This window comes from Marmota flaviventris, chromosome 9, assembly GCF_047511675.1.
Source record: "Marmota flaviventris isolate mMarFla1 chromosome 9, mMarFla1.hap1, whole genome shotgun sequence".
Taxonomy (NCBI): Eukaryota; Metazoa; Chordata; class Mammalia; order Rodentia; family Sciuridae; genus Marmota; species Marmota flaviventris.
The window spans coordinates 58039118-58054190 of record NC_092506.1 but is presented as its reverse complement, the minus strand read 5'-3'; the positions used below and the strand labels follow the sequence as shown (position 1 = coordinate 58054190).

The following is a 15073-nucleotide window of genomic DNA, read 5'->3' as shown; positions in this document are numbered from 1 at the left end:
ACTTTCTTCATGCAGGCTGGGTCCATAACAAAATTAATTTTGTAGTTCATCTTATTGTAATTTAAGATAAGTAACAAGAAAGTTCCAGGATTTTATCCAAGGAAGGGATGTTTAAAAGTCACAATTGTTTTAACTGAGATGCAGGTAATTTCAAAGCTCTTCCCTAGCATGCATGAGGCCCTGGTTCTGTTCTGCAAACCAGCTGCACTTTCCCCATTCAACTGCCTCTCACCTCGGGGTTTCTTCCTTCATGTGACTCATTTGCACCTTCCTCTACAGGTCTACTGCTTCTGGAACCTGCCTCATCACAATTGCTTCTCATTTATTCACAGTTCTCCCTGCAATCTGCTCTTTGTTAAACTGATATTTCCCTGCTTACAATAATTTGTACCTATACTCTTTCATTAAAATAAAACCCAAGCACTTTCATTGAGCACTCTCAGGTGTAATTCTAACCCAACTGAGCATTATATCTTGGTTTTCACTTCCTTGTATGCTGACTTCAGAGGCACATAATATCTGAATGTATCTTGAATATTTGATCTTTACAAAGCTATTGATTTTACAGAGCATTTCATTCCCAATATTTTTGTCATGTTGATTGCTATTACATATTGGTTGCAAAGAAAAAACCTGGAGTATTATGTAACAATGTTTCAAAATGCCATCTTTAAAGAAAAATGTTAATTCTTTGATTTTATGATTCATGGATTCATTTTTGACACAATTAACTTTACATGCAGAATTGTACCTACAAGAGAACATCACTCACAACTAGATGAAATTCCTTTCAGATATTACACCCAGCTTCTGTGTTTGGAAAAACAGTTATTCCTTAATGATGGAATAAGCCATCTTTTATTTTATATGAATGCAATTTGATAAGAAATGAAATAATTGAAACATATCCATAGCATAACTTAATGAGCAAGAGGCAAAAACAGGTTGGATATAAAGCTAAATATTGATCTTTCAGATCAAAGTTCCAAAAGAGCACTGGCATGGAATCATTTGTGCAAGACCTGGTACTTTTGTGAAATCTTCATTTGTACCTTACAGCCTAATATTGCATAACATTTTACCTTTAATTTATTTCCATTTTCTTTCTTTTGAGGTACTTTTGTTTACTTCTTTTACTACATATTGACAAATTATAGTTGTACATATTTAAGAGGCACAAACTGTGTTATGATATTTAATACAATATGGAATTCTTAAATGAATTAATGTGCCCATCACCTCAAGTATTTAATATTTTCATTAGAATATTATACATTTATTCTCAGTGATATTGAAATCTATTCAATCGTTAGCTATATTCAGGACTCAGAGATTAACCTAAGAATCTGAATTACTCCTCCAATCTAACTGAAACTTTGTCCTCTTTGACCATCAGCTGCCCATTTCTATACCCTGGAGACTCTGGTAACCACCTCTCCACTCTCTGCTTCTAGGAGTTCAATTGTTTTAGATTCCATATGGGAGAGCATGCAATATTTGTCTTTCTATGTTTGGCTTATTTTGCTTAATTCCATTGATGTCTCAAAAGGCAGAATTTCCTAATTAAGGCTGAATAATATTTGTATAGATATATCATCTCTCCTTTATTTACTTCTTGATGGGCACTTAGGTTGATTCCATAACTTGGAAATTGTGAATAATATGGCAATAAACATGAGTGTTCCAAATTCTCTCTGACATACTGATTTAAAATCTTTTGTGTACATAACCAGAAGTGGGACTGCTAGATCACAAATCAATTTTATATTTGGTTTTCTCCACTTAATTCTAAATGTTTCATCCTAGTTGATATTTGTGTGGTCCAAATAACAGAAGGAGTGAATCTGAGCTCACAGAATTCTAACATGACATAAAATGTGATTCTTTATCAAAACAGTTGATACACTATTAATACTGAAAAAATATGGAAGTTCTTTTACAGATTAGTAACTCCTCTCATGCCTCATGATCCTCAATTTTTTTTACTCTACTCTTAGCCCATTTTGCAGAGGTTTTACCAGCCTCTGTATCCTGCTAGGGCAGAGAGCAAGGTCAACTTGTTTGAAGAACATTACCAAAATAGTGTTCTGTTTAAAGTGAGGCATCAAATGATCTGAGATTTAGCCAATGTGCCCTTGATATGATTTAGAACTTACTGTGGTTAGGAGAAGAGGTACAGCGTGATGTCTTCACAATGGAAGCAGTTCCTTACTGGACAAACAGCATTTTGAGAAAAGCTTTATTATGAGATCATTATGTATTCTCAAAAGAGATGACACACAAATTATGAATATCACAAATTTATTGAAAGTAGTAAACAGTTATGTGATTTTAGGGTAATAGGCCTCCTTTAGAGGCATGAGGAGAGAAAGTCCCATAGAGAAATAGAATTCCTAAGATGTTAAGTCCCAAAAGTGCAACAGGGAGATTAGCTTAGAAATGTTTTCATTAATGCAATATGAGAGCCTATATGAATAAAAAAATAGTTCCACTCATGAAACCAATGTGTTCCTATGATAGGTGGGAAATTTGAGTTGTTCTTATGATAAAAATTCAGAGTATTACAATTCTATGATAAGGACGATTGTTTAAATCTTTCTAAAGAAGAAAGTTTTTATTCATTCAAAAATGGAGGGAGCGCTGGGGTTATGGCTCAGTGGTAGAACACTAGCTTAGCATGTGTAAGGCACTGGGTTTGATTCTCAGCACCACATAAAAATGAATAAATAAAGGCCCATTGTAAACTAAAAACATTTTTAAAAAGCTAGAGGGAGAGGTCTACTGTTGGAGAACATGGTAGAGTTTTTTTTTTAAGTAATCGATAAAGTCATTGTCACTGTTCTCCTGGAAATTATGGTCTAGTATGGGAGAAAGCATAGAATACCAAATAAAAAAGCAAGAAAATGAAGAATCATAGACTGAGATAAGTGCTTTAATCAAAAGTGACTCTAATATGAAACATATAATGAAGGGAATTAATCTAATTGTCAGGATTTCCTGAAGTACTACCAACTTTATTGAAGAGCAAGGCTTCAGTAGAATTTCAGTGTTGTCATGTTTGAGGGGTGAGGAGTGAAAGTATTCTAGGAACTTAAAAATGCTAAAACGAGAGGTGGTATGGCACAGCCAATGAAATAAAACATAAGTGTGGCTGAAACTCTCAAGATATGGGGGGAAATGATCATGAGATGATGAGCTTGAGGTAACAGGAGCCTGAGAATTTCAGACAAATCTATGTCCAATAATATGTTGCCACTGGAAGATTTCACAGGTAATTCAGACATAGAAACAATGTGGAAACCACACTTCATGTGACAAGACTTAGGATAAGTTGCCTAGGCAGCTGCCAGAGTAATTAATCCAAGGGAGAGAGGGCTACATCTGGAATGAAGCAGGACAGTGAAAGATGAAAAGTAAAGGTGGATGGATTTAGAATACATATATGGGTGACATCAATAATATTTATGACCTAAAAATAATCCTAAGATATACAAAGATGAAAAATGGTGCTCTATATGTGTAATAAGAATTGTAATGCATTCTGCTGTCATGTATTTAAAAAATAAAATCAATAAAAAAGAAAAAAAAAGAGTAGAATGGATTAATAATAATAATAATAATCCTAAGGTCCTGGAACATGCAGTTGGATGGAATGAGATGTTATTCATATACTTAGGTGTGGTTGGAGAAGGACGGGTTGTAGAACAGAGTAAGTGCAGACTAGGTTATATAATTCCCTTCATTGTATGTTCATATTCGAGTCACTTTTGATTAAAGCACTTATCTCAGTTTGTGATTCTTCATTTTCTTGTGTTGAAACATCCAAGTGAACAATGGGGACAAGCGTAAAGGTAGCTCTAGAGAGCCAGGAGCAAACTGACAAAAAGTGAAGTGATCGATATCTGATTTTGAGATCATTGGAGATAATATTATTGGCATAGATTTCCTAGCAAGTGAGGGTGGTGAGAAGAAGAAGGGGAAAGAGCACCTAGTTCCTGTGATCTCCTACATTTAAAATCTACCTAAATGTTGAGAGAGGAAAGGAAACCCAGATGTGACTGATTCATAAAGGAAACACAGCAAGAAAATGGATTTATAATGTTACTCCACTCACAAATCAAATAAGATTTGAAAAAATTTTATCGATTACATTTCTTGGAGGTTATTCTAATTTTTTTTGGAAAAATAATTGACTTTTTAAGAACATAAGCTAAAGTCATAGTAGGATGACTTAGAGTGTAAGTCAAAAGTTATAAAATAGAAAAATTGGTGCATGTGAAATTTTGGGGAAATTTACCCAAGCAAAACAATATAAAACCCAAGCTGCAAAATTTCTTAGGGTTTAAAGCTGTTTGAAGTGGAAAGTAGAAAAGTTCCCACAGGCTGGGGATACAAGTGGTGTGAGAAATGTGCAGGTGTTGACAAAAGTGTTCCAAGTGTCAGTTGGACAGTAGAAGTAAGTTTTCCAGGTCTGTTATGCAACAATGTTATCATGGTCAATAAGCGTATTTTGTATTTTTAAAAAAAATTATTTGAAAATTACTGACAGAATAGATTTTAAGTGGTCTCATTGTTAAAATATAAAATATTGTATGCAAGGTGATGGATATATATATATATATATATATATATTTCTCTTGATGCTGTCCCAGAGTTCTTGTATATTTTGATCATTATCTTTTGTTTTTGTATTTTTTTTCCATACTAAATATTCAGCTTTATATACCTTGTCTTCAAGACCTGAAGTTCTACTTTGTATGCAGTTTAATCTGTTAGTGATCCTCTCAAATAAATTTTTAATTTGATTCATTGTGTCTTTCATTTCCAGGAGTTGTGATTTGTTTCTTCTAAATATCTCTATTTCTTGATTGAAATGGTTTTTCATCTTCTGTTTTTGTTCTTTTAGTTCATTCCATAGATTTTCTTTTAGTTCATTGAAAATTTAGAAATCATTTTGTCATCTTTCTCTGAAATGTCATTCAACTCCATATCTGTGGGATCTTTGTTGGGGAATTGTGAGTTCAGAAAATGGTTTGCCTATTTCCTCATGGTTTCAGAGGCCTTGGACTTGTGCATTAATTGAGATGGATTCCCTTTCCTCTTTTATGTGCATCTTCTTTTGTGTGTAGTTGTATTTTTTGTTCTAGGACTTGTCTGTTTTTGATGTATGAGTAGATTTCCAGGAGTGGGATGTAAGAATGCTTATTTCTTATTGTGACGTGTTGATGTTGTGCATTGTTTTTTTTTTTCTTCTCCCCAATTCTATTTTTTGAAGTATTGTTGTGGCTCAGCTTGGACTTGATTGTGCATGAGTTGAAATGTGCTGTTACTTGGCAAAATTTTGACTATGTAATTCTATGAAATAGTGGGATTACCATTTCTAAAGTGAAGAGAAAATTGGAAGGAAAGTAAGAGAAAGTTTTAAATATTTAAAAAAGTGAATAGAAAAGAGGCAGGAGGTAACAGATGTTGGCAGTAAAGAAGGAGAAATAAAAAATTAACTAAAAGTAACACAATATGAAGGAGAAGAGGAAACAGGAAAATTTGGCTATAGTTAGGTAAGGGCATGACAAAGTGCCAAAAAAAGGACAATAACCAAGGTATGAACAACAACATCAAAAATGCAAGATCAAAACAACTTAATCTACATATAATTATACCCCACCTAAGTCAAACTATGGCTAAATAATAAATAAGAACAGAAGAAAGCAAATAAGATGAAAGATACGTATATGAATAAATATATTTTTGAACCTGTCTGTGCAGTGAGAAGACACCCACCCACACACATTCACTCACAAAATCTTGCAGAATATAAAATTGTAAAATATAATAAAATTATATTTAAAATAATAAAAAGATTTAAATATGTAAAAAATTCAAAATGGCGGGGGAATGTGGAGAAAATGAAAAAGAGAAAATAAAAAGAGAATTCTTTTGTGTATGTGCTGTTAGAGATTGAACCCAGGGAAGAGAAAAAAAATCTTAATTAAAAATAAGGAATTATTTTAATTGAGCAAGTCAAAATGGTTGGCAAGGATGAATTTTGATTCTTCATATTTATTTTTAGACTCTACAGCTCTTGGTTAAAGGGCTGGTGGGTGAGAAGTCTAATATCTTTGTGTTTCTAACATAGCTTCCAGTTATAGTGACTAGGAGCCAAAGCTGGTTGTAGTAGTTCTCAGCCTCCTGTCTCCCAGTGTGGGTAGGAGGAACTACAGGAGTGCTGACAAATTGTGTATTCCTGTGGCAGGGATGGTGCATAGTCCTAAATGGAAGTTCTAGTAGTTGGGTATCGTCTTGGCTGACCTTTGGAACTCTGTTACTGTGTATTTGAGATTTGATCCATGACCCCTGTTGCTGGGGAGGTGTTGATCTCAGCCAGACATCTGGGTCTCAGGGGTCTCCAGTAAAATCTACTTTCAAAGTACAAGGAAGGACTAAACCATCAAGGTTTCACAAATATCCCTTATGGGGTACCAGCAGGAAAGGGAGTTCTTTCTCCTTGGTATTCAGAGACTGTATGCAGTTTCCGGCACAGTTTTCTCTGGTTTGGGCACATTTTGAGGGTCACAGTAGGCAACTCCTGGTTTCACTGGAAACTTCTTTTATGAATTCCTGACCTCCTGTCTCTGCTCACTGCTACACAGCATTTATGAATTGTTCCTGAGATGGTGACCCTGGTCCTGGTCAAACTATTTACTGCTGGACTTGTGTGCTTTGGTTGGTTTCCATGCAGCCACTTCTCCCACCAACTCTGGATCTATTAAGATGAGCCTCCTTCTCTGTTCTATTAGTTTTCCAAGGCCAATTGTTTTTTATTTTTAAATTTTTTTGTCCACTGTGCCTTCCTTTCTCTCTTCCTGCATTACCCCTTCTCCTCAGCAGTCGTGACTGGCATGTCGCTAACATATTATTTCTTATGCTCTGTTTGAATTTTCTGACTAACTGTGTTTCTATGGTTTCTTTTGTTGTCCAACACTAATTTTCAGTGAGTTCCTTAGTTGCCCACCCCACAGAGGAGCAGTCTTCCCGTTTTCTAAAAATCTGGTGCTAAGAAACTTCTGGGAAATGTGTCCTTTCTCTAATCTGCTATCTTCTCTCTCCCAGGCTTGCCTCATTCATTTTCTCCCATCCCCTTTGGTACTAGGTGCTTTACCACTGAGCCACATCCCCAGCCCTTTTCATTTTTTTTTTTATTTTGAGACAAGGTCTTTCTAAGCTGCTTAAGGCCTTGCTATGTTGCTGAGGCTGGCCTTGAACTTATGCTCCTCTTGGCTTAGCCTCTTAAGTCTCTGGGATTTCAGATGTGGCCCACTGCACTGCCTGACTCTTTCACTCTTCATGAGATGCCAGAACCAGAGGACAGGCACATATGGATTTCCTTCCTATTTTACTTCACACGTGTTGTGGCTATGATTGGGAATTGTGGACTCCTCTACCTCATTCACTTTGAGGACTCCCTGCACAGGCCCATGTACTACTCTGGGCTATGATTTCTCTAACTGACCTTGTCATATTCTCTAGTACAATCTCTAAAGCCCTCAGTGTATTCTGGTTCCATCTCAAGGAAGTAAGCTTGGATAAATGGTCCAGATGTTCCTTGTCCCCACCTTCAAGGGAATGGATTCTGGTTATGCTTATGTCCCTGGACTGCTGAATGGCCTTCTACTACCCTCTGTGTTACTCAATCATCCTCACCTGTCTAATTATTGCAAAGGTCATGGTATTCACCTTTCTCAGAGGTTATTGCTTATAATTTCATTCATTTCTCTCAGCAAGAACTTGCCCTAAGCAGTATTATTTTTCATACTTAGTGCAACCATATGTCAATAATCAGGTTATCCTGTGGCAATACCAAATTCAATACTACCTACAGTCTCATATTGATCCTCTTGTTTTGAGCCTTTGACATCTTGTTCATCTCAGTCTCTGACACCATGGTCCTCCCTGCAGCAATCAGCCTCGTTTCAGGACATACTCAACAGAAGGCCTTAAGCTACTGCACTGCCCATATCTGTGCCATTGTTTCCTTCCACATCCCAGTGTTCTTCTCCTTTTTTATCACCCATATTTTGAGAGTGCCAAGATTCATCCATCTTGCCACATTATTGTGCCCAATGTTTATCTGCTTTTGATCCTCACAATGAACATTTTGCCTGTGGGGTGAAAATCAAGAGTATATGAGATTGTGTTGTACGAATTCTTTCAGGTCTCAAGGACATCAAATTTCATAACATAAGAAGAAAATACTTGTATGGGTGGGATAAAAAATATATTTGTATGGGTTTAGGCAGAAGCCATTCCAGAAGTAGTTACATGGTTTTGTCAAATGAATATGATGCATGATCCACACTCATTAATACAGAAATCATTGGCATGCCAATCATCCTCAATAGGAATTTTATTAAAAGAATACTTTTTTATAATTCAAGTTTCATCAACATTATTTTCCATGAAAGAGAGAGAGAGAAAAGGAGGAATGGAGTGAAGGAGGTGTAAGGATGGCCTTAGGCCTGAGCCTAAGCAACTCCACTTTAAAAACTCCAGTTTGAAACCTGCAGTCTCACCAGGCATTCCTAAGGGAGCCCTCTGGTATGGCCCTCAGGCACAAACAAGTTACTTCCTCTACCATGATAAAATCAGAGTGAAGCCTCTGGCAGGCTGCCCTCACCAGGTAAGAGGGAAAGGTGCCTGATAAGAGGGAAAGGTGAAAATCAGGGTGGGAACCATCAGACCAGATGTTCTAACCCCAGGGTAAATTATGTCAATGAGAAATCCAGTGGTAGCTGATAAGGATTGAAGAGGGGTCAAAAGCTCCCAAATTTAGTATAAATCATAGAACAAATGAACAGATAATTCAGCCAGCTAATACTGATGCATACAAGCTGGAGAGCCTGATGAGGACCTGGACTGACATCCCACCACTTGTCATCATTTGCCTGATCCTCTGCATGGTCCTCACTGCTCTCAAACTCTACAGCCACATCTTAACCCTAGTGAAAGCCACAACTTCTCCCTATGACCCACTCCTCAACCAGTCCTCAGCTCCACCCCAGGAGAAGCCTGCCTTGGTTCTTGACCTGATCACCATGGTTTGAATGAGTGTGCATCTGCTGGACTTAAAGCCTAAGGCTTGAGACTTTTGATCTGACACGACTCAGCATGCAGGGGAAATGTCTGTCATTAGCCTTTCATAATTAAGTGTGTTTGCAGTACTTAGAATTAATTAATCTAGAATTGTTTGCTATGAATTAATTAATCTAGAATTGTTTGCTATGAATTAATTAATCTAGAATTGTTCGCTATGAATGGATTATGTCTATTGCAGAGCCTAGCATTAAGGATTGTAATTTTCTTGATTAAGAGCCTATAGAGTAAAATTGTACTGAGTAATTTGAGTAAATAAAGCATTGAAAGGGGCAGAAGCAAGTGGACATTCTTTATTTCCCCCCTGGACTGCATAAGTCTCACCTTTTGCCCATCATGGCAGGAGGGAAGAAAGAGAAGAAAGGAAGGATGGAAGGAAGGAAAGAAAAATGAAAAGAACAAATTGGATGCTGGAGCAATCATCCGCAAAATTGAATCTTATGAAATTAATGATCTTGGGCCAGATGATCCAAACTGCTATTTTCAAATAGCAAATGGAGTTTCTGGATTAATAACTGTGATTTAACTCTGGAAAACATGCACAGTATTTTCTCATTACTCCCCAAATCTTCAGTTTTCCCAACAACTTCTTAAAGATGGAACCAGAAATTGTACTCCAAAATCAGTCCTAAAATGAGGTGGAGGTCACTGAACCTCTTATGAGAAAATATGGTGACTGGTATCTGATTAGGTCACTCCCAGCCTGAGCCATGCACATATATATATTTTTTTTCTTCTGAACTAACAGTTTGTCAACTTTCTTTAAGAAAGCTTTAAAAAATGCACATTCTGAAGGAATAAGTAAAATTATTACAAATTTATGAATCATTTTAATACATATATTTTGATAGGTTAAGGCTTATGGGCATGAGAAGTGATGGTTACTTTTTTACCTTTGAGCTAAAAATGAAATTAAGTGAATTACTTGAATATTTTCTGTATACTATTCAAGGTCCTAATAAATTATCATGTAGGTGAGAACCAAAAGTAATAGTCATCCCATAACAATGTCAACATACCATAGAGAATTAAAGAGCTGATTATTTTTTGTCCAACTTGCAAGAATCCATGTTTCTTTTCTCTTTTGTTTTGTTTTATTTGTTTGTTTGTTTTGGTATTAGGGATTGAACTCAGGGGTGCTTAACCACTGATCCACATTTCCAGCCCCTTTTTTAATATTTTCCTTAGAGACAGGTTCTTGCTGAGTTGCTTAGGGCCTTCTAAATTGCTGAGTATGACTTTGAATTCACAATTTTTCTGCCTCAGCCTGCAGACTCCCTGGGATTACAGGCAAGTGCCACAACCCAAGGCCATATTCCTCTTCGGATACTATCAGAAAACTCAGTCAGTCCATATTCATGTTTTAAGATGCATGAATATGGACTGACTTTCTAAATACTTGTTTTATAGCTAATATCCATTGTTTGTACAATGATAGGTGGCTCACTTTCAACTCAATTGTTTTCTTAATGCATTTAAGTTATTATCTGTACTTTACTTCTTGCATTTGGTTACTTCAGAGATTTTCATAATATGTCAGCAGAAATAATTTCTTAACCACACACAGATTATGAAAAACTATGTTTTGTCAGCCTATCACCATTAATGATAAGATGATGAACATCTTGCCCACAGATGCGCTTGTGCAAGCACACACACATTCTATTGTGAGCCTGGAGACATTTTATTTAGAATATATATAGGAGTGGGCTTGCAGGGTCACAGTCTATGAATATTATCGCTAGTGGAACAGCTTTTAAGTGGTGGTCAACAATTTTCAACACAAAGTATGGAGCAAGAAAACTAAACTCAATTTTTGAAATGTTGAGGAAAAATTCTGTCAGTTGGCATTATATATCCAAATAAAACATCATTCAAAAAGGAAGATAAAATAAATATTTATTCATATAAACAATAGCTGAGAGGTAATATTATAGTATGTTATTTAGAGTATAGGATGATAATTACTGATTATTGAATCAGAAGGGAGCATTATTAACCTGATAAAGGCTATGCATTTTAAAAAATCTATAGCTAATTTTGTAATTAAAAATAAAAATAGTAAAATATTTCTCCTTGAGAATAATGGTTAAAAAAAAAAGCAGTCAACTGATGCCCCATCATTCAACATTATAAAAGAGACCCAAAGTAATAGAATAGAACATAACTACTACAGAGATATGACATGTTTGTGCATTGGAAGAACCAATATTTTTTTAAATCAATTATATATTTAACATGAAGGGGAAAATACAAAAGCATTAATAATAATATTATATACAATCCTCCATTAAGAAATGTACAATATAAAAGGATGTACACTGTGACATTAAGAATTCAAAATGTGTGTGTGGGGGTGGATGTAGTTAAAATGTACAGGTCCTATGGTTGTTGTGATATAATCAAATTAGTTTTTTTTTTTTTCAGTGCTAGGGATGTAATTTCCATTTAAATTTTTATCTGTTCTTTTTTAGTTATTATACATAACAAAAAATGTATTTGACATATCATACATACATGGAGTAGAACTTCCTATTTTTGTGGTCTTATATAATATGAAATTACACTGGTTTTGTATTTATCTATGAACATAGAAAAGTCATGTCCAATTTATTCTACTGTCTTTCCCATCCCATTTCCCCTCCTATCCCCCTACATCCCCTGTCCAATCTTGTGAACCTCCACTCTCTCCCCACTGCCTGTTGTAAGTCAGCATCGGCATATCAGAGTGAACATTTGACCTTTGGTTTTGGGGACTAGTTTATTTTTCTTAACATGATATTCTCCAGTTTCATTCATTTACCTGCAAATCCATTATTTCATTCTTATTTATGGCTGAGTAATATTTCATTGTGTATATGTATCACAGTTTCTTTATCCATTTATCTGTTCAAGGACACATAGGTTTGTTCTACAGTTTAGTTATAGTGAATTGAGCTGCTATAATCATTGATGTGGCTGATTTTAAGTCCTAGGAAGGGGATAACCAGATCTAATGATGGCTCCATTTCAAGTGTTCCAAGGAATCTACAAACCACTTTCCATAGTATTTGCATCAATTTGCAGTCCCACAAGCAATGCATGAGTGTACTTTTACCCCCTCATCCTCACCAATATTTATTGTTATTGTAGTCTTGATAATTGCCATTCTGACTGGAGTGAAATAAAATCTGTGTAGTTTTGATTTACATTGCTCTGTTAGTGATATTGAACATTTATTTATATATTTGTTGACCAAACATATTTCTTCTGTAATGTGTCTGTTCAGTTCCTTTGCCTGTTTATTAATTGGGTTATTTGGTGTTAAGTTTTTTGAGTTCTTTGTATATCCTGGAGATTAATGCTGTATCTGAGGTACAGGTGGCAAAGATTTTCTCCTTCCTAGGAGAAAGATTTTCTAGGCTTCCTCTTCATAGGAACCAACATTTTTAATATGCCATTTTCTCACAAATATATTTGTAGATTAAATGCCATCTCTAAAAATATTTCAGCAAACTTGGGGTGGTAGACAAAAATACAGATCAGTGGTGGAAAATTATTTTAAAAATAGGAAAAAAAATACTGAAAGAAAAACCTCCAAAATGCCAGATTCTGAGATGAAAGAGGAGACATTACTATGAATCTTACACATATCAAAATGTTTAACATGGAATATCTTAAGCTTTGTCAACAAATAGTTCATATTAGATTAAGTGGGGAAATTCATTGACAAACATAAACTATAATAACTAATGCAAAAAAAGTAAAAGAGAAAATAACTATTTAAATGAAATAGAAATAGAAGGCATAATCAAAAAAGTTTTTAATGATTTCATTGGTCACTCTTTCAAGTTAAGAAATTATTACTACAAATCTCACCAAACTCTCAGAAAATAGAAGATACATTTCATCACATTTCATGAGACCAATTACACTGAACTAAAATGAACTAAATCATTAACATTTCATAAATATGGAAGAAATTATTCTCAATAAAATATTTTATAGGTCACAAATAGCAATTCATAAAATGACCTTTTCATTTTTGTTCCAAGAACATAAAGCTGATTACAATTAGAAAGTAAACCAATTAACCACATTAATGGAATAATAAGAGCTTAATATGATCATTTCAAAAAAGACAGAAAGATAAGTTAATAAAAATTAAAACACCACTGCTAACTAAAGCAAGAAAACAAGCAGACAAGCAAAAACCTCCTAGAAGTGGCAACAGAATCATTCTTCCACAACCCAATAAATGGCAAATAAAAGACCCACATCTAATATTCACTTTTTGGTAATATAACCAATGCTTTTCTTCTATAGTAACAAGCAGGTAAGGAAGCCCTTTGTACCACTTTCTGTTTGATGTTGTACTGAAGAATCTACACAGTGTAAAAGATAAATTAAAGGCATAAAACTACAATATATTTATTTGCATATGATATTTCAGAAAATACTCAGAAACTGTTAGAATCAATAAATGATCTTAACAAGTTAACAGTATAGAAGGTCTACAGTTAACAATCAATTGCATTTGTAGTCAATGAGCAAATGATTGGATACATTAAATGTTCTTAATAGCATCATAGATACTTTGTAATAAATTCATAAAATTTATATTGTGAAATTTTAAAATACTGCTAAGATAAATTATGGCAACTTTAGTAGTGAAAAATTTCATCTTTACGGATTTAAACTTTCAACATTCTTCAGACATCTACCTGATCATTGCTTATCTGTAGATTCAATGCAATTCAAATCAAAATTCTAGGAAGCAGCCTTGGAATATTACAAGTTGATTGCATAATTCACACAGAGATATAAAGTACCAAAAATAGCACAAATGAACTTAACAAGTTGAATAAATTTGGAGTATTTAGACTAACATAATAAATAAAGACCTTGATGAAGTTACAATAATCAAAAGTGATATATTGGTGTAAAAAAGATAAATAGATCAATGTAACTACCCAGAAGTCCCCAAATAGACCCACATAAATATAGTCAATTGTTTATTGTATTTAGGTGAAGGGGATTCAAGGAACAAAAGAAATATTTTCAATAGCCGTTACTGATAAATTGAGATTCATATGGAAATAAATGAACTTCACTAACTTACACCATATAAACAATAATTTATTATGCATTTATCAAAGAATACAATGAAACCAAGTTATAAAAATATGAAAACAAATATTGAAAATTTTATTGTCATAAAAACCCCCACAGATTACAACTCAGAACACTTTAACTTGAAAGATAAGAAACTCACATTAAGTTCTTTAGGTAGTGGTAATGAGCAATGGAATGTGAACTAATAGTATAGCAGGATCACAGGGTTTATTTATTACTCTTAATGAGCAATCAAGGAATTTGTTGAGCAAGAACAGGTGTGCTAACCTTGAAAATAAACATGTAAAACAAAGGGAATCAATGAAGAAATACATCAAGAAGGAAAGATAAAAGAGATAAACTCCTGACAAGGTCTACTGGTATCCTTACAAAGTAAGGATTTATAGCTATTGTTTCTCAGTGTATACTAGAAGGAAATATTCTTTAGTAGCACAAGTGTACTAAGATGAGTTTTTTTATTCAAGCACCCACATTAACATAGAATTGACTTGTAGATGAAGCCTTCCTGAATAAGATAATCACTATGATAGTTCTGGAGATGTCCAAGGAGGCTCAAAAACATCCCTACCCAACATGAAGGAGTTACAGTCTGGCGGGCCAAAACTGCACAAGGTGGACTCCAGTTCTCAAGGTAAATATCAAACAACAATAAATTTGAAAGTATCATAGTTTCCTTTATCAATCTTTGCTCAGAGACAACCAAATTTCTCTTGGGAGTGCTCTTAGCTTGAGCTTTATTTTCTTTTCACTACATTTTTACTCATAACCAAATTTTCTTTTTGGATTTTCATTTCCGACTTTATTATTA

At 34.5% G+C, this 15073-nt stretch overlaps 1 pseudogene; it reads left to right on the top strand.

The window, feature by feature from the left end:
- Positions 1-7307: 7307 nt before the first annotated feature.
- Positions 7308-8349, top strand: LOC114098551 (olfactory receptor 52N4-like; annotated as a pseudogene).
- The last annotated feature ends 6724 nt before the right edge of the window (positions 8350-15073 follow it).